Source organism: Channa argus, unplaced genomic scaffold, assembly GCF_033026475.1.
Source record: "Channa argus isolate prfri unplaced genomic scaffold, Channa argus male v1.0 Contig014, whole genome shotgun sequence".
Taxonomy (NCBI): domain Eukaryota; kingdom Metazoa; phylum Chordata; class Actinopteri; order Anabantiformes; family Channidae; genus Channa; species Channa argus.
The window spans coordinates 899,650-925,764 of NW_027125233.1; the positions used below are offsets into that span (position 1 = coordinate 899,650).

General features: G+C 41.3%; 16 pseudogenes; all 16 read left to right on the forward strand.

Annotated features, from left to right (window-relative positions):
* The first annotated feature begins 371 nt into the window (after window positions 1-371).
* Window positions 372-490, forward strand: LOC137112663 (5S ribosomal RNA; annotated as a pseudogene).
* A 1,832-nt stretch (window positions 491-2,322) lies between these two features.
* LOC137112956 (5S ribosomal RNA) lies at window positions 2,323-2,441 on the forward strand (annotated as a pseudogene).
* Window positions 2,442-3,309: 868 nt separating this feature from the next.
* LOC137112436 (5S ribosomal RNA) lies at window positions 3,310-3,428 on the forward strand (annotated as a pseudogene).
* Window positions 3,429-4,283: 855 nt separating this feature from the next.
* LOC137112438 (5S ribosomal RNA) lies at window positions 4,284-4,402 on the forward strand (annotated as a pseudogene).
* Window positions 4,403-5,269: 867 nt separating this feature from the next.
* Window positions 5,270-5,388, forward strand: LOC137112432 (5S ribosomal RNA; annotated as a pseudogene).
* Window positions 5,389-6,238: 850 nt separating this feature from the next.
* LOC137112693 (5S ribosomal RNA) lies at window positions 6,239-6,356 on the forward strand (annotated as a pseudogene).
* Window positions 6,357-7,212: 856 nt separating this feature from the next.
* LOC137112580 (5S ribosomal RNA) lies at window positions 7,213-7,331 on the forward strand (annotated as a pseudogene).
* An 867-nt stretch (window positions 7,332-8,198) lies between these two features.
* Window positions 8,199-8,317, forward strand: LOC137112957 (5S ribosomal RNA; annotated as a pseudogene).
* An 867-nt stretch (window positions 8,318-9,184) lies between these two features.
* On the forward strand, window positions 9,185-9,303 carry LOC137112601 (5S ribosomal RNA; annotated as a pseudogene).
* Window positions 9,304-10,158: 855 nt separating this feature from the next.
* Window positions 10,159-10,277, forward strand: LOC137112439 (5S ribosomal RNA; annotated as a pseudogene).
* An 867-nt stretch (window positions 10,278-11,144) lies between these two features.
* LOC137112440 (5S ribosomal RNA) lies at window positions 11,145-11,263 on the forward strand (annotated as a pseudogene).
* Window positions 11,264-21,614: 10,351 nt separating this feature from the next.
* LOC137113201 (5S ribosomal RNA) lies at window positions 21,615-21,733 on the forward strand (annotated as a pseudogene).
* An 857-nt stretch (window positions 21,734-22,590) lies between these two features.
* LOC137112667 (5S ribosomal RNA) lies at window positions 22,591-22,709 on the forward strand (annotated as a pseudogene).
* Window positions 22,710-23,566: 857 nt separating this feature from the next.
* Window positions 23,567-23,685, forward strand: LOC137112504 (5S ribosomal RNA; annotated as a pseudogene).
* An 867-nt stretch (window positions 23,686-24,552) lies between these two features.
* LOC137112489 (5S ribosomal RNA) lies at window positions 24,553-24,671 on the forward strand (annotated as a pseudogene).
* Window positions 24,672-25,538: 867 nt separating this feature from the next.
* LOC137112958 (5S ribosomal RNA) lies at window positions 25,539-25,657 on the forward strand (annotated as a pseudogene).
* The last annotated feature ends 458 nt before the right edge of the window (window positions 25,658-26,115 follow it).

Below are 26,115 nucleotides of genomic sequence, written 5' to 3' on the forward strand. Positions count from 1 at the left end.
AGCGACTGTCTTTTGGTTTGGTTATTTCTATCAGGCTAGCTAGCACTTTCTGTGGGAAATGGCTTATTTTGTTTATTATGTTGGCCTTGGTTCGCCCTGAGTTGTAGTGTCATGTTTTGTTTGACACTTTCTTTCGTTTAAAATAAATATCATTCTGTTGGAACATCTCGATCCTGGATTTTGGTTTGGGGATCGGAGAGGGAACATGCTAATTTATCTTTGTATGTTGCACCCTGACCCCCTAGACAAGGGCGTAACAGACCAGTAGAGGCATAGTACTTTGTACTTTGCCACATTTATCTTCTTCTTAGCAAGTGTCATGCATTCTGCTTCTCCAGCGTTTTTAAGAGCTGTTGATGATGTCAAATGCAGCTTACGGCCACACCGCTCTCTAAGCGCCCGATCTCGTCCGATCTCGGCACCCAAATAGAGCCGGGCCTGGTTAGTACTTGGTAGGAAGACCGCCTGGGAATACCACGTGCTGTAAGCTTTTTTGCTTGGGTTTACGGGCAGCACAAGCTGGTGTTACTGCCTATTTATTCATAGAAATTGTTCTATATTTTCATCAAATTTTGTTCTTTCATTGCTGTTTTGCTACTTTATTGGTTTGTCAACCATCGTGCTTCATTACTAGTAGACCATGTTACGGTCCTGGCCATATGTGTTGTTTTTATTTTGTTGTTCTTATAGGTGCCCTGCCTGATTGGCCGGATTGGGGGGCAGTACAGGAAGCTGATTGGTCCATCCTACACTTCCTGGAGTTTTAAAAGTACGGTTCCCAACAGCTAGCGAGGCTCTTTCTGGCAGCAGCACCTGTTTGCTGTTCTTGGTTTCCAAACCTTATTTAGCATTTTTGAATTGTTAGGTTTTGTGCCGTGGTTTTGTTTATAAATTGTATATTTTGTAAATAGTATTAGATCTGTAGGGGTGAACTGCCATTTTCTTTTGATTGTTTTCTCTTGTTTTCACAATAGGGAGTTAGGGTTAGCGACTGTCTTTTGGATTGTTTATTTCTATCAGGCTAGCTAGCACATTCTGTGGGAAATGGCTTATTTTGTTTATTATGTTGGCCTTGGTTCGCCCTGAGTTGTAGTGTCATGTTTTGTTTGACACTTTTTTTCGTTTAAAATAAATATCATTCTGTTGGAACATCTCGATCCTGGATTTTGGTTTGGGGATCAGAGAGGGAACATGCTAATTTATCTTTGTATGTTGCACCCTGAACCCCTAGACAGGGGCGTAACAGACCAGTACAGTTATAGTACTTTGTACTTTGCCACATTTATCTTCTTCTTAGCAAGTGTCATGCATTCTGCTTCTCCAGCGTTTTTAAGAGCTGTTGATGATGTCAAATGCAGCTTACGGCCACACCGCTCTCTAAGCGCCCGATCTCGGCAGCCAAATAGAGCCGGGCCTGGTTAGTACTAGGTAGGAAGACTGCCTGGGAATAAAAGGTGCTGTAAGCTTTTTTGCTTGGGTTTACGGGCAGCACAAGCTGGTGTTACTGCCTATTTATTCATAGAAATTGTTCTATATTTTCATCAAATTTTGTTCTTTCATTACTGTTTTGCTACTTTATTGGTTTGTCAACCATCGTGCTTCATTACTAGTAGACCATGTTACGGTCCTGGCCATATGTGTTGTTTTTATTTTCTTGTTCTTATAGGTGCCCTGCCTGATTGGCCGGATTGAGGGGCAGTACAGGAAGCTGATTGGTCCATCCTACACTTCCTGGAGTTTTAAAAGTACGGTTCCCAACAGCTAGCGAGGCTCTTTCTGGCAGCAGCACCTGTTTGCTGTTCTTGGTTTCCAAATCTTATTTAGCATTTTTGAATTGTTAGGTTTTGTGCCGTGGTTTTGTTTATAAATTGTATATTTTGTAAATAGTATTAAATCTGTAGGGGTGAACTGCCATTTTCTTGGACTGTTTTCCCATTAGGGAGTAAGGGTTAGCGACTGTCTTTTGGTTTGTTTCTTTCTATCAGGCTAGCTAGCACTTTCTGTGGGAAATGGCTTATTTTGTTTATTATGTTGGCCTTGGTTCGCCCTGAGTTGTAGTGTCATGTTTTGTTTGACACTTTCTTTCGTTTAAAATAAATATCATTCTGTTGGAACATCTCAATCCTGGATTTTGGTTTGAGGATCGGAGAGGGAACATGCTAATTTATCTTTGTATGTTTAACCCTGACCCCCTAGACAGGGGCGTAACAGACCAGTACAGTTATAGTACTTTGTACTTTGCCACATTTATCTTCTTCTTAGTAAGTGTCATGCATTCTGCTTCTCTAGCGTTTTTAAGAGCTGTTGATAATGTCAAATGCAGCTTACGGCCACACCGCTCTCTAAGCGCCCGATCTCGTCCGATCTCGGCAGCCAAATAGAGCCGGGCCTGGTTAGTACTTGGTAGGAAGACCGCCTGGGAATACCAGGTGCTGTAAGCTTTTTTGCTTGGGTTTACGGGCAGCACAAGCTGGTGTTACTGCCTATTTATTCATAGAAATTGTTCTATATTTTCATCAAATTTTGTTCTTTCATTGCTGTTTTGCTACTTTATTGGTTTGCCAACCATTGTGCTTCATTACTAGTAGACCATGTTACGGTCCTGGCCATATGTGTTGTTTTTATTTTCTTGTTCTTATAGGTGCCCTGCCTGATTGGCCGGATTGGGGGGCAGTACAGGAAGCTGATTGGTCCATCCTACACTTCCTGGAGTTTTAAAAGTACGGTTCCCAACAGCTAGCGAGGCTCTTTCTGGCATCAGCACCTGTTTGCTGTTCTTGGTTTCTAAACCTTATTTAGCATTTTTGAATTGTTAGGTTTTGTGCCGTGGTTTTGTTTTTAAATTGTATATTTTGTAAATAGTATTAAATCTGTAGGGGTGGACTGCCATTTTTCTTTTGATTGTTTTCTCTTGTTTTCACATTAAGGAGTTAGGGTTAGCGACTGTCTTTTGGTTTGTTTCTTTCTATCAGGCTAGCTAGCACTTTCTGTGGGAAATGGCTTATTTTGTTTATTATGTTGGCCTTGGTTCGCCCTGAGTTGTAGTGTCATGTTTTGTTTGACACTTTCTTTCGTTTAAAATAAATATTATTCTGTTGGAACATCTCGATCCTGGATTTTGGTTTGGGGATCGGAGAGGGAACATGCTAATTTATCTTTGTATGTTGCACCCTGAGCCACTAGACAGGGGCGTAACAGACCAGTACAGTTATAGTACTTTGTACTTTGCCACATTTATCTTCTTCTTAGCAAGTGTCATGCATTCTGCTTCTCCAGCGTTTTTAAGAGCTGTTGATGATGTCAAATGCAGCTTACGGCCACACCGCTCTCTAAGCGCCCGATCTCGCCCGATCTCGGCAGCCAAATAGAGCCGGGCCTGGTTAGTACTTGGTAGGAAGACCGCCTGGGAATACCAGGTGCTGTAAGCTTTTTTGCTTGGGTTTACGGGCAGCTCAAGCTGGTGTTACTGCCTATTTATTCATAGAAATTGTTCTATATTTTCATCAAATTTTGTTCTTTCATTGCTGTTTTGCTACTTTATTGGTTTGTCAACCATCGTGCTTCATCACTAGTAGACCATGTTACGGTCCTGGCCATATGTGTTGTTTTTATTTTCTTGTTCTTATAGGTGCCCTGCCTGATTGGCCGGATTTGGGGGAAGTACAGGAAGCTGATTGGTCCATCCTACACTTCCTGGAGTTTTAAAAGTACGGTTCCCAACAGCTAGCGAGGCTCTTTCTGGCAGCAGCACCTGTTTGCTGTTCTTGGTTTCCAAATCTTATTTAGCATTTTTGAATTGTTAGGTTTTGTGCCGTGGTTTTGTTTATAAATTGTATATTTTGTAAATAGTATTAAATCTGTAGGGGTGAACAGCCATTTTCTTTTGATTGTTTTCTCTTGTTTTCACATTAGGGAGTTAGGGTTAGCGACTGTCTTTTGGTTTGTTTATTTCTAGCATTTTCTGTGGGAAATGGCTTATTTTGTTTATTATGTTGGCCTTGGTTCGCCCTGAGTTGTAGTGTCATGTTTTGTTTGACACTTTCTTTCGTTTAAAATAAATATCATTCTGTTGGAACATCTCGATCCTGGATTTTGGTTTGGGGATCGGAGAGGGAACATGCTAATTTATCTTTGTATGTTGCACCCTGAGCCCCTAGACAGGGGCGTAACAGACCAGTACAGTTATAGTACTTTGTACTTTGCCACATTTATCTTCTTCTTAGCAAGTGTCATGCATTCTGCTTCTCCAGCGTTTTTAAGAGCTGTTGATGATGTCAAATGCAGCTTACGGCCACACCGCTCTCTAAGCGCCCGATCTCGCCCGATCTCGGCAGCCAAATAGAGCCGGGCCTGGTTAGTACTTGGTAGGAAGACCGCCTGGGAATACCAGGTGCTGTAAGCTTTTTTGCTTGGGTTTACGGGCAGCTCAAGCTGGTGTTACTGCCTATTTATTCATAGAAATTGTTCTATATTTTCATCAAATTTTGCTCTTTCATTGCTGTTTTGCTACTTTATTGGTTTGTCAACCATCGTGCTTCATTACTAGTAGACCATGTTACGGTCCTGGCCATATGTGTTGTTTTTATTTTCTTGTTCTTATAGGTGCCCTGCCTGATTGGCCGGATTTGGGGGAAGTACAGGAAGCTGATTGGTCCATCCTACACTTGCTGGAGTTTTAAAAGTACGGTTCCCAACAGCTAGCGAGGCTCTTTCTGGCATCAGCACCTGTTTGCTGTTCTTGGTTTCCAAACCTTATTTAGCATTTTTGAATTGTTAGGTTTTGTGCCGTGGTTTTGTTTATAAATTGTGTATTTTGTAAATAGTATTAAATCTGTAGGGGTGGACTGCCATTTTCTTTTGATTGTTTTCTCTTGTTTTCACATTAGGGAGTTAGGGTTAGCGACTGTCTTTTGGTTTGTTTATTTCTATCAGGCTAGCTAGCACTTTCTGTGGGAAATGGCTTATTTTGTTTATTATGTTGGCCTTGGTTCGCCCTGAGTTGTAGTGTCATGTTTTGTTTGACACTTTCTTTCGTTTAAAATAAATATCATTCTGTTGGAACATCTCGATCCTGGATTTTGGTTTGGGGATCAGAGAGGGAACATGCTAATTTATCTTTGTATGTTGCACCCTGAACCCCTAGACAGGGGCGTAACAGACCAGTACAGTTATAGTACTTTGTACTTTGCCACATTTATCTTCTTCTTAGCAAGTGTCATGCATTCTGCTTCTCCAGCGTTTTTAAGAGCTGTTGATGATGTCAAATGCAGCTTACGGCCACACCGCTCTCTAAGCGCCCGATCTCGTCGGATCTCGGCAGCCAAATAGGGCCGGGCCTGGTTAGTACTTGGTAGGAAGACCGCCTGGGAATACCAGGTGCTGTAAGCTTTTTTGCTTGGGTTTACGGGCAGCACAAGCTGGTGTTACTGCCTATTTATTCATAGAAATTGTTCTATATTTTCATCAAATTTTGTTCTTTCATTGCTGTTTTGCTACTTTATTGGTTTGCCAACCATCGTGCTTCATTACTAGTAGACCATGTTACGGTCCTGGCCATATGTGTTGTTTTTATTTTCTTGTTCTTATAGGTGCCCTGCCTGATTGGCCGGATTGGGGGGCAGTACAGGAAGCTGATTGGTCCATCCTACACTTCCTGGAGTTTTAAAAGTACGGTTCCCAACAGCTAGCGAGGCTCTTTCTGGCATCAGCACCTGTTTGCTGTTCTTGGTTTCCAAACCTTATTTAGCATTTTTGAATTGTTAGGTTTTGTGCCGTGGTTTTGTTTATAAATTGTATATTTTGTAAATAGTATTAAATCTGTAGGGGTGAACTGCCATTTTCTTTGGACTGTTTTCACATTAGGGAGTTAGGGTTAGCGACTGTCTTTTGGTTTGTTTATTTCTATCAGGCTAGCTAGCACTTTCTGTGGGAAATGGCTTATTTTGTTTGTTATGTTGGCCTTGGTTCGCCCTGAGTTGTAGTGTCATGTTTTGTTTGACACTTTCTTTCGTTTAAAATAAATATCATTCTGTTGGAACATCTCGATCCTGGATTTTGGTTTGGGGATCGGAGAGGGAACATGCTAATTTATCTTTGTATGTTGCACCCTGACCCCCTAGACAGGGGCGTAACAGACCAGTACAGTTATAGTACTTTGCCACATTTATTTTCTTCTTAGCAAGTGTCATGCATTCTGCTTCTCCAGCGTTTTTAAGAGCTGTTGATGATGTCAAATGCAGCTTACGGCCACACCGCTCTCTAAGCGCCCGATCTCGTCCGATCTCGGCAGAAAATAGGGCCGGGCCTTGTTAGTACTTGGTAGGAAGACCGCCTGGGAATTCCAGGTGTTGTAAGCTTTTTTGATTGGGTTTACGGGCAGCACAAGCTGGTGTTACTGCCTATTTATTCATAGAAATTGTTCTATATTTTCATCAAATTTTGTTCTTTCATTGCTGTTTTGCTACATTATTGGTTTGTCAACCATCGTGCTTCATTACTAGTAGACCATGTTACGGTCCTGGCCATATGTGTTGTTTTTATTTTGTTGTTCTTATAGGTGCCCTGCCTGATTGGCCGGATTGAGGGGCAGTACAAGAAGCTGATTGGTCCATCCTACACTTCCTGGAGTTTTAAAAGTACAGTTCCCAACAGCTAGCGAGGCTCTTTCTGGCAGCAGCACCTGTTTGCTGTTCTTGGTTTCCAAACCTTATTTAGCATTTTTGAATTGTTAGGTTTTGTGCCGTGGTTTTGTTTATAAATTGTATATTTTGTAAATAGTATTAAATCTGTAGGGGTGAACTGCCATTTTCTTGGACTGTTTTCCCATTAGGGAGTAAGGGTTAGCGACTGTCTTTTGGTTTGTTTCTTTCTATCAGGCTAGCTAGCACTTTCTGTGGGAAATGGCTTATTTTGTTTATTATGTTGGCCTTGGTTCGCCCTGAGTTGTAGTGTCATGTTTTGTTTGACACTTTCTTTCGTTTAAAATAAATATTATTCTGTTGGAACATCTCGATCCTGGATTTTGGTTTGGGGATCGGAGAGGGAACATGCTAATTTATCTTTGTATGTTGCACCCTGAGCCACTAGACAGGGGCGTAACAGACCAGTACAGTTATAGTACTTTGTACTTTGCCACATTTATCTTCTTCTTAGCAAGTGTCATGCATTCTGCTTCTCCAGCGTTTTTAAGAGCTGTTGATGAAGTCAAATGCAGCTTACGGCCACACCGCTCTCTAAGCGCCCGATCTCGCCCGATCTCGGCAGCCAAATAGAGCCGGGCCTGGTTAGTACTTGGTAGGAAGACCGCCTGGGAATACCAGGTGCTGTAAACTTTTTTACTTGGGTTTACGGGTAGCACAAACTTGTGTTACTGCCTATTTATTCATAGAAATTGTTGTATATTTTCATCAAATTTTGTTCTTTCATTGTTGTTTTGCTACTTTATTGGTTTGTCAACCATCGTGCTTCATTACTAGTAGACCATGTTACGGTCCTGGCCATATGTGTTGTTTTTATTTTGTCGTTCTTATAGGTGCCCTGCCTGATTGGCCGGATTGAGGGGCAGTACAGGAAGCTGATTGGTCCATCCTACACTTCCTGGAGTTTTAAAAGTACGGTTTCCAACAGCTAGCGAGGCTCTTTCTGGCATCAGCACCTGTTTGCTGTTCTTGGTTTCCAAACCTTATTTAGCATTTTTGAATTGTTAGGTTTTGTGCCGTGGTTTTGTTTATAAATTGTATATTTTGTAAATAGTATTAAATCTGTAGGGGTGAACAGCCATTTTCTTTTGATTGTTTTCTCTTTTTTTCACATTAGGGAGTTAGGGTTAGCGACTGTGTTTTGGTTTGTTTATTTCTATCAGGCTAGCTAGCAATTTCTGTGGGAAATGGCTTATTTTGTTTATTATGTTGGCCTTGGTTCGCCCTGAGTTGTAGTGTCATGTTTTGTTTGACACTTTCTTTCGTTTAAAATAAATATCATTCTGTTGGAACATCTCGATCCTGGATTTTGGTTTGGGGATCGGAGAGGGAACATGCTAATTTATCTTTGTATGTTGCACCCTGACCCCCTGGACAGGGGCGTAACAGACCAGTACAGTTATAGTACTTTGTACTTTGCCACATTTATCTTCGTCTTAGCAAGTTTCATGCATTCTGCTTCTCCAACGTTTTTAAGAGCTGTTGATGATGTCAAATGCAGCTTACGGCCACACCGCTCTCTAAGCGCCCGATCTCGTCCGATCTCGGCAGCCAAATAGAGCCGGGCCTGGTTAGTACTTGGTAGGAAGACCGCCTGGGAATACCAGGTGCTGTAAGCTTTTTTGCTTGGGTTTACGGGCAGCTCAAGCTGGTGTTACTGCCTATTTATTCATAGAAATTGTTCTATATTTTCATCAAATTTTGTTCTTTCATTGCTGTTTTGCTACTTTATTGGTTTGTCAACCATCGTGCTTCATCACTAGTAGACCATGTTACGGTCCTGGCCATATGTGTTGTTTTTTTTTTCTTGTTCTTATAGGTGCCCTGCCTGATTGGCCGGATTTGGGGGAAGTACAGGAAGCTGATTGGTCCATCCTACACTTCCTGGAGTTTTAAAAGTACGGTTCCCAACAGCTAGCGAGGCTCTTTCTGGCATCAGCACCTGTTTGCTGTTCTTGGTTTCCAAACCTTATTTAGCATTTTTGAATTGTTAGGTTTTGTGCCGTGGTTTTGTTTATAAATTGTGTATTTTGTAAATAGTATTAAATCTGTTGGGGTGAACAGCCATTTTCTTTTGATTGTTTTCTCTTGTTTTCACATTAGGGAGTTAGGGTTAGCGACTGTCTTTTGGTTTGTTTATTTCTATCAGGCTAGCTAGCATTTTCTGTGGGAAATGGCTTATTTTGTTTATTATGTTGGCCTTGGTTCGCCCTGAGTTGTAGTGTCATGTTTTGTTTGACACTTTCTTTCGTTTAAAATAAATATCATTCTGTTGGAACATCTCGATCCTGGATTTTGGTTTGGGGATCGGAGAGGGAACATGCTAGTTTATCTTTGTATGTTGCACCCTGAGCCCCTAGACAGGGGCGTAACAGACCAGTACAGTTATAGTACTTTGTACTTTGCCACATTTATCTTCTTCTTAGCAAGTGTCATGCATTCTGCTTCTCCAGCGTTTTTAAGAGCTGTTGATGATGTCAAATGCAGCTTACGGCCACACCGCTCTCTAAGCGCACGATCTCGCCCGATCTCGGCAGCCAAATAGAGCCGGGCCTGGTTAGTACTTGGTAGGAAGACCGCCTGGGAATACCAGGTGCTGTAAGCTTTTTTGCTTGGGTTTACGGGCAGCACAAGCTGGTGTTACTGCCTATTTATTCATAGAAATTGTTCTATATTTTCATCAAATTTTGTTCTTTCATTGCTGTTTTGCTACTTTATTGGTTTGCCAACCATCGTGCTTCATTACTAGTAGACCATGTTACGGTCCTGGCCATATGTGTTGTTTTTATTTTCTTGTTCTTATAGGTGCCCTGCCTGATTGGCCGGATTGGGGGGAAGTACAGGAAGCTGATTGGTCCATCCTACACTTCCTGGAGTTTTAAAAGTACGGTTCCCAACAGCTAGCGAGGCTCTTTCTGGCAGCAGCACCTGTTTGCTGTTCTTGGTTTCCAAATCTTATTTAGCATTTTTGAATTGTTAGGTTTTGTGCCGTGGTTTTGTTTATAAATTGTATATTTTGTAAATAGTATTAAATCTGTAGGGGTGAACAGCCATTTTCTTTTGATTGTTTTCTCTTGTTTTCACATTAGGGAGTTAGGGTTAGCGACTGTCTTTTGGTTTGTTTATTTCTAGCATTTTCTGTGGGAAATGGCTTATTTTGTTTATTATGTTGGCCTTGGTTCGCCCTGAGTTGTAGTGTCATGTTTTGTTTGACACTTTCTTTCGTTTAAAATAAATATCATTCTGTTGGAACATCTCGATCCTGGATTTTGGTTTGGGGATCGGAGAGGGAACATGCTAATTTATCTTTGTATGTTGCAACCTGAGCCCCTAGACAGGGGCGTAACAGACCAGTACAGTTATAGTACTTTGTACTTTGCCACATTTATCTTCTTCTTAGCAAGTGTCATGCATTCTGCTTCTCCAGCGTTTTTAAGAGCTGTTGATGATGTCAAATGCAGCTTACGGCCACACCGCTCTCTAAGCGCCCGATCTCGCCCGATCTCGGCAGCCAAATAGAGCCGGGCCTGGTTAGTACTTGGTAGGAAGACCGCCTGGGAATACCAGGTGCTGTAAGCTTTTTTGCTTGGGTTTACGGGCAGCACAAGCTGGTGTTACTGCCTATTTATTCATAGAAATTGTTCTATATTTTCATCAAATTTTGTTCTTTCATTGCTGTTTTGCTACTTTATTGGTTTGTCAACCATCGTGCTTCATTACTAATAGACCATGTTACGGTCCTGGCCATATGTGTTGTTTTCATTTTCTTGTTCTTATAGGTGCCCTGCCTGATTGGCCGGATTGGGGGGCAGTACAGGAAGCTGATTGGTCCATCCTACACTTGCTGGAGTTTTAAAAGTACGGTTCCCAACAGCTAGCGAGGCTCTTTCTAGCATCAGCACCTGTTTGCTGTTCTTGGTTTCCAAACCTTATTTAGCATTTTTGAATTGTTAGGTTTTGTGCCGTGGTTTTGTTTATAAATTGTATATTTTGTAAATAGTATTAGATCTGTAGGGGTTAACTGCCATTTTCTTTTGATTGTTTTCTCTTGTTTTCACAATAGGGAGTTAGGGTTAGCGACTGTCTTTTGGATTGTTTATTTCTATCAGGCTAGCTAGCACATTCTGTGGGAAATGGCTTATTTTGTTTATTATGTTGGCCTTGGTTCGCCCTGAGTTGTAGTGTCATGTTTTATTTGACATTTTCTTTCGTTTAAAATAAATATCATTCTGTTGGAACATCTCGATCCTGGATTTTGGTTTGGGGATCGGAGAGGGAACATGCTAATTTATCTTTGTATGTTGCACCCTGACCCCCTAGACAGGGGCGTAACAGACCAGTACAGTTATAGTACTTTGTACTTTGCCACATTTATCTTCTTCTTAGCAAGTGTCATGCATTCTGCTTCTCCAGCGTTTTTAAGAGCTGTTGATGATGTCAAATGCAGCTTACGGCCACACCGCTCTCTAAGCGCCCGATCTCGCCCGATCTCGGCAGCCAAATAGAGCCGGGCCTGGTTAGTACTTGGTAGGAAGACCGCCTGGGAATACCAGGTGCTGTAAGCTTTTTTGCTTGGGTTTACGGGCAGCACAAGCTGGTGTTACTGCCTATTTATTCATAGAAATTGTTCTATATTTTCATCAAATTTTGTTCTTTCATTGCTGTTTTGCTACTTTATTGGTTTGCCAACCATCGTGCTTCATTACTAGTAGACCATGTTACGGTCCTGGCCATATGTGTTGTTTTTATTTTCTTGTTCTTATAGGTGCCCTGCCTGATTGGCCGGATTGGGGGGCAGTACAGGAAGCTGATTGGTCCATCCTACACTTCCTGGAGTTTTAAAAGTACGGTTCCCAACAGCTAGCGAGGCTCTTTCTGGCATCAGCACCTGTTTGCTGTTCTTGGTTTCCAAACCTTATTTAGCATTTTTGAATTGTTAGGTTTTGTGCCGTGGTTTTGTTTATAAATTGTATATTTTGTAAATAGTATTAAATCTGTAGGGGTGAACTGCCATTTTCTTTGGACTGTTTTCACATTAGGGAGTTAGGGTTAGCGACTGTCTTTTGGTTTGTTTATTTCTATCAGGCTAGCTAGCACTTTCTGTGGGAAATGGCTTATTTTGTTTATTATGTTGGCCTTGGTTCGCCCTGAGTTGTAGTGTCATGTTTTGTTTGACACTTTCTTTCGTTTAAAATAAATATCATTCTGTTGGAACATCTCGATCCTGGATTTTGGTTTGGGGATCGGAGAGGGAACATGCTAATTTATCTTTGTATGTTGCACCCTGACCCCCTAGACAGGGGCGTAACAGACCAGTACAGTTATAGTACTTTGCCACATTTATTTTCTTCTTAGCAAGTGTCATGCATTCTGCTTCTCCAGCGTTTTTAAGAGCTGTTGATGATGTCAAATGCAGCTTACGGCCACACCGCTCTCTAAGTGCCCGATCTCGTCCGATCTTGTCAGCCAAATTGGGCCAGGCCTGGTTAGTACTTGGTAAGAAGACCGCCTGGGAATACCAGGTGGTGTAAGCTTTTTTGCTTGGGTTTACGGGCAGCACAAGCTGGTGTTACTGCCTATTTATTCATAGAAATTGTTCTATATTTTCATCAAATTTTGTTCTTTCATTGCTGTTTTGCTACTTTATTGGTTTGTCAACCATCGTGCTTCTTTACTACTAGACCAGTACCGTTTTAGTACTTTGCTACATTTATCTTCTTCTTAGCGAGTGTCATGCTTTCCACTTCTCCAGCTGTTGCAATGATATTTCCATGCTGAACTGAGTTGTTCTGGGTCAATTATGAAGGCAAACCCACTTTCCTTTCAGTATTTTGCTGCATTTGGCAGAAACAAGCATATTTGCTCATTCGGCCTGAAAATGCTTCTAAGCGCATAACAACATACACTCTTGATTTCTGGCTAAAAAAAAGCTGTAGCAATGATATTTCCATGCTGAACTGAGTTGTTCTGGGTCAAATATGAAGGCAAACCCACTTTCCTTTGAGTGTTTTGCTGCAATTGGCAGAAATCAGCTCATTCGGCCTGAAAATGCTTTTAAGCACATAAAAACTTACACTTTTGATTTCTGGCTAAATAAAAGCTGTAGCAATGATATTTCCATGCTGAACTGAGTTGTTCTGGGTCAAAAATAAAGGCAAACCCACTTTCCTTTCAGTATTTTGCTGCATTTGGCAGAAACAAGCATATTTGCTAATTAGGCCTGAATTTGCTTTTAAGCGCATAAAAACTTACACTCTTGATTTCTGGCTAAATAAAAGCTGTAGCAATGATATTTCCATGCTGAACTGAGTTGTTCTGGGTCAAATATGAAGGCAAACCCACTTTCCTTTTAGTATTTTGCTGCATTTGGCAGAAACAAGCATATTTGCACATTCGGCCTGAAAATGCTTTTAAGCGCATAAACACTTACACGCTTGATTTCTGGCTAAATAAAAGCTGTAGCAATGATATTGCGATGCCGAACTGAGTTGTTCTGGGTCAAATATGAAGGCAAACCCACTTTCCTTTCAGTATTTTGCTGCAATTGGCAGAAATCAGCTCATTCGGCCTGAAAATGCTTTTAAGCGCATAAAAACTTACACTCTTGATTTCTGGCTAAATAAAAGCTGTTGCAATGATATTTCCATGCTGAACTGAGTTGTTCTGGGTCAAATATGAAGGCAAAACCACTTTCCTTTGAGTGTTTTGCTGCAATTGGCAGAAATCAGCTCATTCGGCCTGAAAATGGTTCTAAGCGCATAAAAACTTACACTCTTGATTTCTGGCTAAATAAAAGCTGTTGAAATGATATTTCCATGCTGAACTGAGTTGTTCTGGGTCAATTATGAAGGCAAACCCACTTTCCTTTCAGTATTTTGCTGCATTTGGCAGAAACAAGCATATTTGCTCATTCGGCCTGAAAATGCTTTTAAGCGCATAAAAACTTACACTCTTGATTTCTGGCTAAATAAAAGCTGTTTGCAATGATATTTCCATGCTGAACTGAGTTGTTCTGGGTCAAATATGAAGGCAAAACCACTTTCCTTTGAGTGTTTTGCTGCAATTGGCAGAAATCAGCTCATTCGGCCTGAAAATGGTTCTAAGCGCATAAAAACTTACACTCTTGATTTCTGGCTAAATAAAAGCTGTTGCAATGATATTTCCATGCTGAACTGAGTTGTTCTGGGTCAATTATGAAGGCAAACCCACTTTCCTTTCAGTATTTTGCTGCATTTGGCAGAAACAAGCATATTTGCTCATTCGGCCTGAAAATGCTTCTAAGCGCATAACAACTTACACTCTTGATTTCTGGCTAAAAAAAAGCTGTAGCAATGATATTTCCATGCTGAACTGAGTTGTTCTGGGTCAAATATGAAGGCAAACCCACTTTCCTTTCAGTATTTTGCTGCATTAGGCAGAAACAAGCATATTTGCTCATTCGGCCTGAAAATGCTTTTAAGCGCATAAAAACTTACACTCTTGATTTCTGAATAAATAAAAGCTGTTGCATGATATTTCCATGCTGAACTGAGTTGTTCTGGGTCAAATATGAAGGCAAACCCACTTTCCTTTGAGTGTTTTGCTGCAATTGGCAGAAATCAGCTCATTCGGCCTGAAAATGCTTTTAAGCACATAAAAACTTACACTTTTGATTTCTGGCTAAATAAAAGCTGTAGCAATGATATTTCCATGCTGAACTGAGTTGTTCTGGGTCAAAAATAAAGGCAAACCCACTTTCCTTTCAGTATTTTGCTGCATTTGGCAGAAACAAGCATATTTGCTAATTAGGCCTGAATTTGCTTTTAAGCGCATAAAAACTTACACTCTTGATTTCTGGCTAAATAAAAGCTGTAGCAATGATATTTCCATGCTGAACTGAGTTGTTCTGGGTCAAATATGAAGGCAAACCCACTTTCCTTTCAGTATTTTGCTGCAATTGGCAGAAATCAGCTCATTCGGCCTGAAAATGCTTTTAAGCGCATAAACACTTACACTCTTGATTTCTGGCTAAATAAAAGCTGTAGCAATGATATTTCCATGCTGAACTGAGTTGTTCTGGGTCAAATATGAAGGCAAACCCACTTTCCTTTGAGTGTTTTGCTGCAATTGGCAGAAATCAGCTCATTCGGCCTGAAAATGCTTTTAAGCGCATAAAAACGTACACTCTTGATTTCTGGCTAAATAGAAGCTGTTGCAATGATATTTTCATGCTGAACTGAGTTGTTCTGGGTCAAATATGAAGGCAAACCCACTTTCCTTTCAGTATTTTGCTGCATTTGGCAGAAACAATCATATTTGCTCATTCAGCCTGAAAATGCTTTTAAGCGCATAAAAACTTACACTCTTGATTTCTGGCTAAATAAAAGCTGTAGCAATGATATTTCCATGATGAACTGAGTTGTTCTGGGTCAAATATGAAGGCAAACCCACTTTCCTTTCAGTATTTTGCTGCATTTGGCAGAAACAAGCATATTTGCTCATTCGGCCTGAAAATGCTTTTAAGCGCATAAAAACGTACACTCTTGATTTCTGAATAAATAAAAGCTGTTGCATGATATTTCCATGCTGAACTGAGTTGTTCTGGGTCAAACATGAAGGCAAACCCACTTTCCTTTTAGTATTTTGCTGCATTTGGCAGAAACAAGCATATTTGCACATTCGGCCTGAAAATGCTTTTAAGCGCATAAAAACTTACAGTCTTGATTTCTGGCTAAATAAAAGCTGTTGCAATGCTATTTCCATGCTGAACTGAGTTGTTCTGGGTCAAATATGAAGGCAAACCCACTTTCCTTTCAGTATTTTGCTGCAATTGGCAGAAATCAGCTCATTCGGCCTGAAAATGCTTTTAAACGCATAAAAACGTACACTCTTGATTTCTGGCTAAATAAAAGCTGTTGCAATGATATTTCCATGCTGAACTGAGTTATTCTGGGTCAAAAATGAAGGCAAACCCACTTTCCTTTTAGTATTTTTCTGCATTTGGAAGAAACAATCATATTTGCTCATTCGGCCTGAAAATGCTTTAAAGCGCATAAAAACTTACACTCTTGATTTCTGGCTAAATAAAAGCTGTTGCAATGATATTTCCATGCTGAACTGAGTTGTTCTGGGTCAAATATGAAGGCAAACCCACTTTCCTTTCAGTATTTTGCTGCATTTGGCAGAAACAAGCATATTTGCCATTCGGCCTGAAAGTGCTTTTAAGCGCATAAAAACTTACACTCTTGATTTCTGGCTAAATAAAAGCTGTAGCAATGATATTTCCATGCTGAACTGAGTTGTTCTGGGTCAAAAATAAAAGCAAACCCACTTTCCTTTCAGTATTTTCCTGCAATTGGCAGAAATCAGCTCATTCGGCCTGAAAATGCTTTTAAGCGCATAAAAACTTACACTCTTGATTTCTGGCTAAATAAAAGCTGTTGCAATGATATTTCCATGCTGAACTCAGTTGTTCTGGGTCAAGTATGAAGGCAAACCCACTTTCCTTTCAGTATTTTGCTGCATTTGGCAGAAACAAGCATATTTGCTCATTCGGCCTGAAAATGCTTTTAAGCGCATAAAAACTTACACTCTTGATTTCTGAAAAAATAAAAGCTGTTGCATGATATTTCCATGCTGAACTGAGTTGTTCTGGGTCCAATATGTAGGCAAACCCACTTTCCTTTGAGTGTTTTGCTGCAATTGGCAGAAATCAGCTCATTCGGCCTGAAAATGCTTTTAGGCACATAAAAACTTACACTTTTGATTTCTGGCTAAATAAAAGCTGTAGCAATGATATTTCCATGCTGAACTGAGTTGTTCTGGGTCAAATATTAAGGCAAACCCACTTTCCTTTGAGTGTTTTGCTGCAATTGGCAGAAATCAGCTCATTCGGCCTGAAAATGCTTTTAAGCGCATAAAAACTTACACTCTTGATTTCTGGCTAAATAAAAGCTGTAGCAATGATATTTCCATGCTGAACTGAGTTGTTCTGGGTCAAAAATAAAGGCAAACCCACTTTCCTTTCAGTATTTTGCTGCATTTGGCAGAAACAAGCATATTTGCTAATTAGGCCTGAATTTGCTTTTAAGCGCATAAAAACTTACACTCTTGATTTCTGGCTAAATAAAAGCTGTAGCAATGATATTTCCATGCTGAACTGAGTTGTTCTGGGTCAAATATGAAGGCAAACCCACTTTCTTTTGAGTGTTTTGCTGCAATTGGCAGAAATCAGCTCATTCGGCCCGAAAATGCTTTTAAGCGCATAAAAACTTACACTCTTGATTTCTGAATAAATAAAAGCTGTTGCATGATATTTCCATGCTGAACTGAGTTGTTCTGGGTCCAATATGTAGGCAAACCCACTTTCCTTTGAGTGTTTTGCTGCAATTGGCAGAAATCAGCTCATTCGGCCTGAAAATGCTTTTAGGCACATAAAAACTTACACTTTTGATTTCTGGCTAAATAAAAGCTGTAGCAATGATATTTCCATGCTGAACTGAGTTGTTCTGGGTCAAATATGAAGGCAAACCCACTTTCCTTTCAGTATTTTGCTGCATTTGGCAGAAACAAGCATATTTGCTAATTAGGCCTGAATTTGCTTTTAAGCGCATAAAAACTTACACTCTTGATTTCTGGCTAAATAAAAGCTGTAGCAATGATATTTCCATGCTGAACTGAGTTGTTCTGGGTCAAATATTAAGGCAAACCCACTTTCCTTTGAGTGTTTTGCTGCAATTGGCAGAAATCAGCTCATTCGGCCTGAAAATGCTTTTAAGCGCATAAAAACTTACACTCTTTATTTCTGGCTAAATAAAAGCTGTAGCAATGATATTTCCATGCTGAACTGAGTTGTTCTGGGTCAAAAATGAAGGCAAACCCACTTTCCTTTCAGTATTTTGCTGCATTTGGCAGAAACAAGCATATTTGCTAATTAGGCCTGAATTTGCTTTTAAGCGCATAAAAACTTACACTCTTGATTTCTGGCTAAATAGAAGATGTTGCAATGATATTTCCATGCTGAACTGAGTTGTTCTGGGTCAAATATGAAGGCAAACCCACTTTCCTTTCAGTATTTTGCTGCATTTGGCAGAAACAAGCATATTTGCTCAGTCGGCCAGAAAATTATTTTAAACGCATAAAAACTTACACTCTTGATTTCTGGCTAAATAAAAGCTGTAGCAATGATATTTCCATGCTGAACTGAGTTGTTCTGGCTCAAATATGAAGGCAAACCCACTTTCCTTTCAGTATTTTCCTGCAATTGGCAGAAATCAGCTCATTCGGCCTGAAAATGCTTTTAAGCGCATAAAAACTTACACTCTTGATTTCTGGCTAAATAAAAGCTGTAGCAATGATATTTCCATGCTGAACTGAGTTGTTCTGTGTCAAATATGAAGGCAAACCCACTTTCCTTTCAGTATTTTGCTGCATTTGGCAGAAACAAGCATATTTGCTCATTCGGCCTGAAAATGCTTTTAAGCGCATAAAAACTTACACTCTTGATTTCTGGCTACATAAAAGATGTTGCGATGATATTTCCATGATGAACTGAGTTGTTCTAGGTCAAATATGAAAGCAAACCCACTTTCCTTTCAGTATTTTGCTGCATTTGGCAGAAACAAGCATATTTGTTGATTCGGCCTTCTTCTTCTTTTCCTTTCGGCTGCTCCCTTTCAGGGGTCGCCACAGCGAATCATGTGCCTCCATCTAACTCTGTCCTCTGCATCCTCTTCACTCACACCAACTAACTTCATGTCCTCCCTCACTACATCCATAAATCTCCTCTTTGGTCTTCCTCTAGACCTCCTGCCTGGCATCTGAACATGTCCAAACCACCTCAATCTGGCCTCTCTGACTTTATCTCCAAAACATCTAACATGAGCTGTCCCTCTGATGTACTCATTCCTGATCCTGTCCATCCTCGTCACTCCCAAAGAGAACCTCAACATCTTAAGCTCTGCTACCTCCAGCTCTGCCTCCTGTCTTTTCTTCAGTGCCACTGTCTCTAAGCCGAACAACATTGCTGGTCTCACCACCGTCTTGAACACCTTTCCTTTCATTCTCGCTGAGACTCTTTTATCACACAACACACCTGACACTTTTCTCCACCCGTTCCAACCTGCCTGCACTCGCCTCTTCACCTCTTTTCCACACTCACCGTTGCTCTGAACCGTTGACCCTAAATACTTAAAGTCCTGCACCTTCTTCACCTCTGCTCCCTGTAACCTCACCATTCCACCTGGGTCCCTCTCATTCACACACATGTATTCTGTCTTGCTGCGGCTAAGCTTCATTCCTCTGTTTTCCAGAGCAGACCTCCACCACTCTAGATTTTCCTCCACCTGCTCCCTGCTCTCACTACAAATAACAATGTCATCTGCAAACATCATAGTCCAGGGAGATTCTTGTCTAACCTCATCTGTCAGTCTGTCCATCACCAGAGCAAACAAGAAGGGGCTCAAAGCCGATCCTTGATGCAGACCCACCTCCACCTTGAACTCCTCTGTCACACCTACTGCACCTCACCACTGTCTTACAGCTCTCATACATGTCCTGCACCACTCTAACATACTTCTCTGACACTCCAGACGTCCTCATACAATACCACAGCTCCTCTCTCGGCACCCTGTCATACGCTTTCTCTAAATCTACGCAGACACAATGCAACTCCCTATGACCCTCTCTGTACTTCTCCATCAGCGTCCTCAAAGCAAATACTGCATCTGTTGTACTCTTTCTAGGCATGAAACCATATTGCTGCTCACAAATACTCACCTCTGCGCTTAGCCGAGCTTCCACTACTCTTTCCCACAACTTCATTGTGTGACTCATCAGCTTTATTCCTCTGTAGTTGCCACAGCTCTGCACATCTCCCTTGTTCTTAAAAATTGGTACCAGTACACTTTTCCTCCAGTCCTCTGGCATCCTCTCACTCTCCAAGATCTTGTTAAACAAACTAGTCAAAAACTCTACTGCCGCCTCTCCTAGACACTTCCATACCTCCACAGGTATGTCATCAGGACCAACTGCCTTTCCACTCTTCATCCTCTTCAATGTCCTCCTCACTTCACTCTTACTAATCTTTGCTACTTCCTGCTCCACAACAGTCACCTCTTCTACTCTTCGTTCCCTTTCATTTTCCTCGTTCATCAACTCTTCAAAGTACTCCTTCCATCTTCCCATCACACTCCTGGCACCTGTCAATACATTTCCATCCTTATCTTTAATCACCCTAACCTGCTGCACATCCTTTCCATCTCTATCTCTTTGTCTGGCCAACCTGTACAAATCCACCTCTCCCTCTTTAGTGTCCAACCTAGCATACAAGTCCTCATATGCTCTTTGTTTGGCCTGTGCCACCTCTATCTTCACCTTACGCTGTATCTCCCTGTACTCCTGTCTACTCTCTTCAGTCCTCTCAGTGTCCCACTTCTTCTTAGCTAACCTCTTTCTCTGTATACACTCCTGAACTTCCTCGTTCCACCACCAAGTCTCCTTGTCCGCTTTCCTCTTTCCAGATGACACACCGAGTACCCTCCTACCTGTCTCCCTGATCAAATTAGCTGTAGTAGTCCAGTCATCTGGAAGCACCTCCAAACCACCCAGAGTCTGTCTCAGCTCCTCCCTGAAAACTAAACGACATTCTTCCTTTTTCAACTTCCACCACTTTGTCCGCTGCTCTGCCTTAGTCCTCCTTATCTTCCTCACCACCAGCATCATTTTACACACCACCATCCCGTGTTGTCTGGCTACACTCTCCCCTACCAATGCTTTACAGTCACTGATCTCTTTCAGATTACAACGTCTACACAAGATGTAGTCTACCTGAGTGCTTCTCCCTCCGCTCTTGTACGTCACCCTATGTTCCTGCCTCTTCTGAAAGAAAGTGTTTACTACAGCCATTTCCATCCTCTTTGCAAAGTCAACCACCATCTGACCTTCTGCGTTCCTGTCCTGAACACCAAACCTGCCCATAACAGTCTCATCACCTCTGTTCCCTTCACCTACATGCCCATTGAAATCTGCACCAATGACAACTCTCTCACCTCTGGGGATGCTCTGCATCACTTCATCTAACTCACTCCAGAATTTCTCCTTCTCTTCTAACTCACATCCTACCTGTGGGGCATAACCACTCACAACATTGAACATCACCCCTTCAACTTCCAGCTTCAGACTCATCAACCTGTCTGATACTCTTTTCACCTCTAGAACATTCCTCACAAAATCCTCTTTCAATATAACTCCTACTCCATTTCTCTTCCTATCTGACCCATGGTAAAACAACTTGAACCCTGCTCCTAAGCTTCTAGCCTTGCTACCTTTCCACCTGGTCTCCTGGACACACAGTATGTCCACCTTCCTTCTCTGCATCATGTCGATCAACTCCCTAGCCTTCCCTGTCATAGTACCAACATTCAAAGTCCCTACTGTCAGTCCTACATTCTTAGCTTTCCTCTTCTCTCTTTGCCTACGAACACACCTTCCTCCTCTTCTTCTTCGTCTTCGACCAACAGTAGTCCAATTTCCACCGGTACCCTGTAGGTCAACAGCACAGTTGGTTAGCGACTGTCTTTTGGTTTGTTTATTTCTATCAGGCTAGCTAGCACTTTCTGTGGGAAATGGCTTATTTTGTTTATTATGTTGGCCTTGGTTCGCCCTGAGTTGTAGTGTCATGTTTTGTTTGACACTTTCTTTCTTTTAAAATAAATATCATTCTGTTGGAACATCTCGATCCTGGATTTTGGTTTGGGGATCGGAGAGGGAACATGCTAATTTATCTTTGTATGTTTCACCCTGACCCCCTAGACAGGGGCGTAACAGACCAGTACAGTTATAGTACTTTGTACTTTGCCACATTTATCTTCTTCTTAGAAAGTGTCATGCATTCTGCTTCTCTAGCGTTTTTAAGAGCTGTTGATGATGTCAAATGCAGCTTACGGCCACACCGCTCTCTAAGCGCCCGATCTCGTCCGATCTCGGCAGCCAAATAGAGCCGGGCCTGGTTAGTACTTGGTAGGAAGACTGCCTGGGAATACCAGGTGCTGTAAGCTTTTTTGCTTGGGTTTACGGGCAGCACAAGCTGGTGTTACTGCCTATTTATTCATAGAAATTGTTCTATATTTTCATCAAATTTTGTTCTTTCATTGCTGTTTTGCTACTTTATTGGTTTGCCAACCATCGTGCTTCATTACTAGTAGACCATGTTACGGTCCTGGCCATATGTGTTGTTTTTATTTTGTTGTTCTTATAGGTGCCCTGCCTGATTGGCCGGATTGGGGGGCAGTACAGGAAGCTGATTGGTCCATCTTACACTTCCTGGAGTTTTAAAAGTACGGTTCCCAACAGCTAGCGAGGCTCTTTCTGGCATCAGCACCTGTTTGCTGTTATTGGTTTCCAAACCTTATTTAGCATTTTTGAATTGTTAGGTTTTGTGCCGTGGTTTTGTGTATAAATTGTATATTTTGTAAATAGTATTAAATCTGTAGGGGTGAACTGCAATTTTCTTTGGACTGTTTTCACATTAGGGAGTTAGGGTTAGCGACTGTCTTTTGGTTTGTTTATTTCTATCAGGCTAGCTAGCACTTTCTGTGGGAAATGGCTTATTTTGTTTATTATGTTGGCCTCGGTTCGCCCTGAGTTGTAGTGTCATGTTTTGTTTGACACTTTCTTTCGTTTAAAATAAATATCATTCTGTTGGAACATCTCGATCCTGGATTTTGGTTTGGGGATCGGAGAGGGAACATGCTAATTTATCTTTGTATGTTGCACCCTGACCCCCTAGACAAGGGCGTAACAAACCAGTACAGTTATAGTACTTTGTACTTTGCCACATTTATCTTCTTCTTAGCAAGTGTCATGCATTCTGCTTCTCCAGCGTTTTTAAGAGCTGTTGATGATGTCAAATGCAGCTTAGGGCCACACCGCTCTCTAAGCGCCTGATCTCGTCCGATCTCGGCAGCCAAATAGAGCCGGGCCTGGTTAGTACTTGGTAGGAAGACCGCCTGGGAATACCACGTGCTGTAAGCTTCTTTGCTTGGGTTTACGGGCAGCACAAGCTGGTGTTACTGCCTATTTATTCATAGAAATTGTTCTATATTTTCATCAAATTTTGTTCTTTCATTGCTGTTTTGCTACTTTGTTGGTTTGCCAACCATCGTGCTTCATTACTAGTAGACCATGTTACGGTCCTGGCCATATGTGTTGTTTTTATTTTGTTGTTCTTATAGGTGCCCTGCCTGATTGGCCGGATTGGGGGGCAGTACAGGAAGCTGATTGGTCCATCCTACACTTCCTGGAGTTTTAAAAGTACGGTTCCCAACAGCTAGCGAGGCTCTTTCTGGCATCAGCACCTGTTTGCTGTTCTTGGTTTCCAAACCTTATTTAGCATTTTTGAATTGTTAGGTTTTGTGCCGTGGTTTTGTTTATAAATTGTATATTTTGTAAATAGTATTAAATCTGTAGGGGTGAACTGCAATTTTCTTTGGACTGTTTTCACATTAGGGAGTTAGGGTTAGCGACTGTCTTTTGGTTTGTTTATTTCTATCAGGCTAGCTAGCACTTTCTGTGGGAAATGGATTATTTTGTTTATTATGTTGGCCTTGGTTCACCCTGAGTTGTAGTGTCATGTTTTATTTGACACTTTCTTTCGTTTAAAATAAATATCATTCTGTTGGAACATCTCGATCCTGGATTTTGGTTTGGGGATCGGAGAGGGAACATGCTAATTTGTCTTTGTATGTTGCACCCTGACCCCCTAGACAGGGGCGTAACAGACCAGTACAGTTATAGTACTTTGTACTTTGCCACATTTATCTTCTTCTTAGCAAGTGTCATGCATTCTGCTTCTCCAGCGTTTTTAAGAGCTGTTGATGATGTCAAATGCAGCTTACGGCCACACCGCTCTCTAAGCGCCCGATCCCGTCCGATCTCGGCAGCCAAATAGGGCCGGGCCTTGTTAGTACTTGGTAGGAAGACCGCCTGGGAATACCAGGTGCTGTAAGCTTTTTTGCTTGGGTTTACGGGCAGCACAAGCTGGTGTTACTGCCTATTTATTCATAGAAATTGTTCTATATTTTCATCAAATTTTGTTCTTTCATTGCTGTTTTGCTACTTTATTGGTTTGTCAACCATCGTGCTTCATTACTAGTAGACCATGTTACGGTCCTGGCCATATGTGTTGTTTTTATTTTGTTGTTCTTATAGGTGCCCTGCCTGATTGGCCGGATTTGGGGGAAGTACAGGAAGCTGATTGGTCCATCCTACACTTCCTGGAGTTTTAAAAGTACGGTTCCCAACAGCTAGCGAGGTTCTTTCTGGCATCAGCACCTGTTTGCTGTTTTTGGTTTCCAAACCTTATTTAGCATTTTTGAATTGTTAGGTTTTGTGCCGTGGTTTTGTTTATAAATTGTATATTTTGTAAATAGTATTAAATCTGTAGGGGTGGACTGCCATTTTCTTTTGATTGTTTTCTCTTGTTTTCACATTAGTGAGTTAGGGTTAGCGACTGTCTTTTGGTTTGTTTATTTCTATCAGGCTAGCTAGCACTTTCTGTGGGAAATGGCTTATTTTGTTTATTATGTTGGCCTTGGTTCACCCTGAGTTGTAGTGTCATGTTTTGTTTGACACTTTCTTTCGTTTAAAATAAATATCATTCTGTTGGAACATCTCGATCCTGGATTTTGGTTTGGGGATCGGAGAGGGAACATGCTAATTTGTCTTTGTATGTTGCACCCTGACCCCCTAGACAGGGGCGTAACAGACCAGTACAGTTATAGTACTTTGTACTTTGCCACATTTATCTTCTTCTTAGCAAGTGTCATGCATTCTGCTTCTCCAGCGTTTTTAAGAGCTGTTGATGATGTCAAATGCAGCTTACGGCCACACCGCTCTCTAAGCGGCCGATCTCGTCCGATCTCGGCAGCCAAATAGAGCCGGGCCTGGTTAGTACTTGGTAGGAAGACCGCCTGGGAATACCAGGTGCTGTAAGCTTTTTTGCTTGGGTTTACGGGCAGCACAAGCTGGTGTTACTGCCTATTTATTCATAGAAATTGTTCTATATTTTCATCAAATTTTGTTCTCTCATTGCTGTTTTGCTACTTTATTGGTTTGTCAACCATCGTGCTTCATTACTAGTAGACCATGTTACGGTCCTGGCCATATGTGTTGTTTTTATTTTGTTGTTCTTATAGGTGCCCTGCCTGATTGGCCGGATTTGGGGGAAGTACAGGAAGCTGATTGGTCCATCCTACACTTCCTGGAGTTTTAAAAGTACGGTTCCCAACAGCTAGCAAGGCTCTTTCTGGCAGCAGCACCTGTTTGCTGTTCTTGCTTTCCAAACCTTATTTAGCATTTTTGAATTGTTAGGTTTTGTGCCGTGGTTTTGTTTATAAATTGTATATTTTGTAAATAGTATTAAATCTGTAGGGGTGAACAGCCATTTTCTTTTGATTGTTTTCTCTTGTTTTCACATTAGGGAGTTAGGGTTAGCGACTGTCTTTTGGTTTGTTTATTTCTATCAGGCTAGCTAGCACTTTCTGTGGGAAATGGCTTATTTTGTTTATTATGTTGGCCTTGGTTCGCCCTGAGTTGTAGTGTCATGTTTTGTTTGACACTTTCTTTCGTTTAAAATAAATATCATTCTGTTGGAACATCTCGACCCTGGATTTTGGTTTGGGGATCGGAGAGGGAACATGCTAATTTATCTTTGTATGTTGCACCCTGACCCCCTAGACAGGGGCGTAACAGACCATTACAGTTATAGTACTTTGTACTTTGCCACATTTATCTTCTTCTTAGCAAGTGTCATGCATTCTGCTTCTCTAGCGTTTTTAAGAGCTGTTGATGATGTCAAATGCAGCTTACGGCCACACCGCTCTCTAAGCGCCCGATCTCGTCCGATCTCGGCAGCCAAATAGAGCCGGGCCTGGTTAGTACTTGGTAGGAAGACCGCCTGGGAATACCAGGTGCTGTAAGCTTTTTTGCTTGGGTTTACGGGCAGCACAAGCTGGTGTTACTGCCTATTTATTCATAGAAATTGTTCTATATTTTCATCAAATTTTGTTCTCTCATTGCTGTTTTGCTACTTTATTGGTTTGTCAACCATCGTGCTTCATTACTAGTAGACCATGTTACGGTCCTGGCCATATGTGTTGTTTTTATTTTGTTGTTCTTATAGGTGCCCTGCCTGATTGGCCGGATTTGGGGGAAGTACAGGAAGCTGATTGGTCCATCCTACACTTCCTGGAGTTTTAAAAGTACGGTTCCCAACAGCTAGCGAGGCTCTTTCTGGCAGCAGCACCTGTTTGCTGTTCTTGCTTTCCAAACCTTATTTAGCATTTTTGAATTGTTAGGTTTTGTGCCGTGGTTTTGTTTATAAATTGTGTATTTTGTAAATAGTATTAAATCTGTAGGGGTGGACTGCCATTTTCTTTTG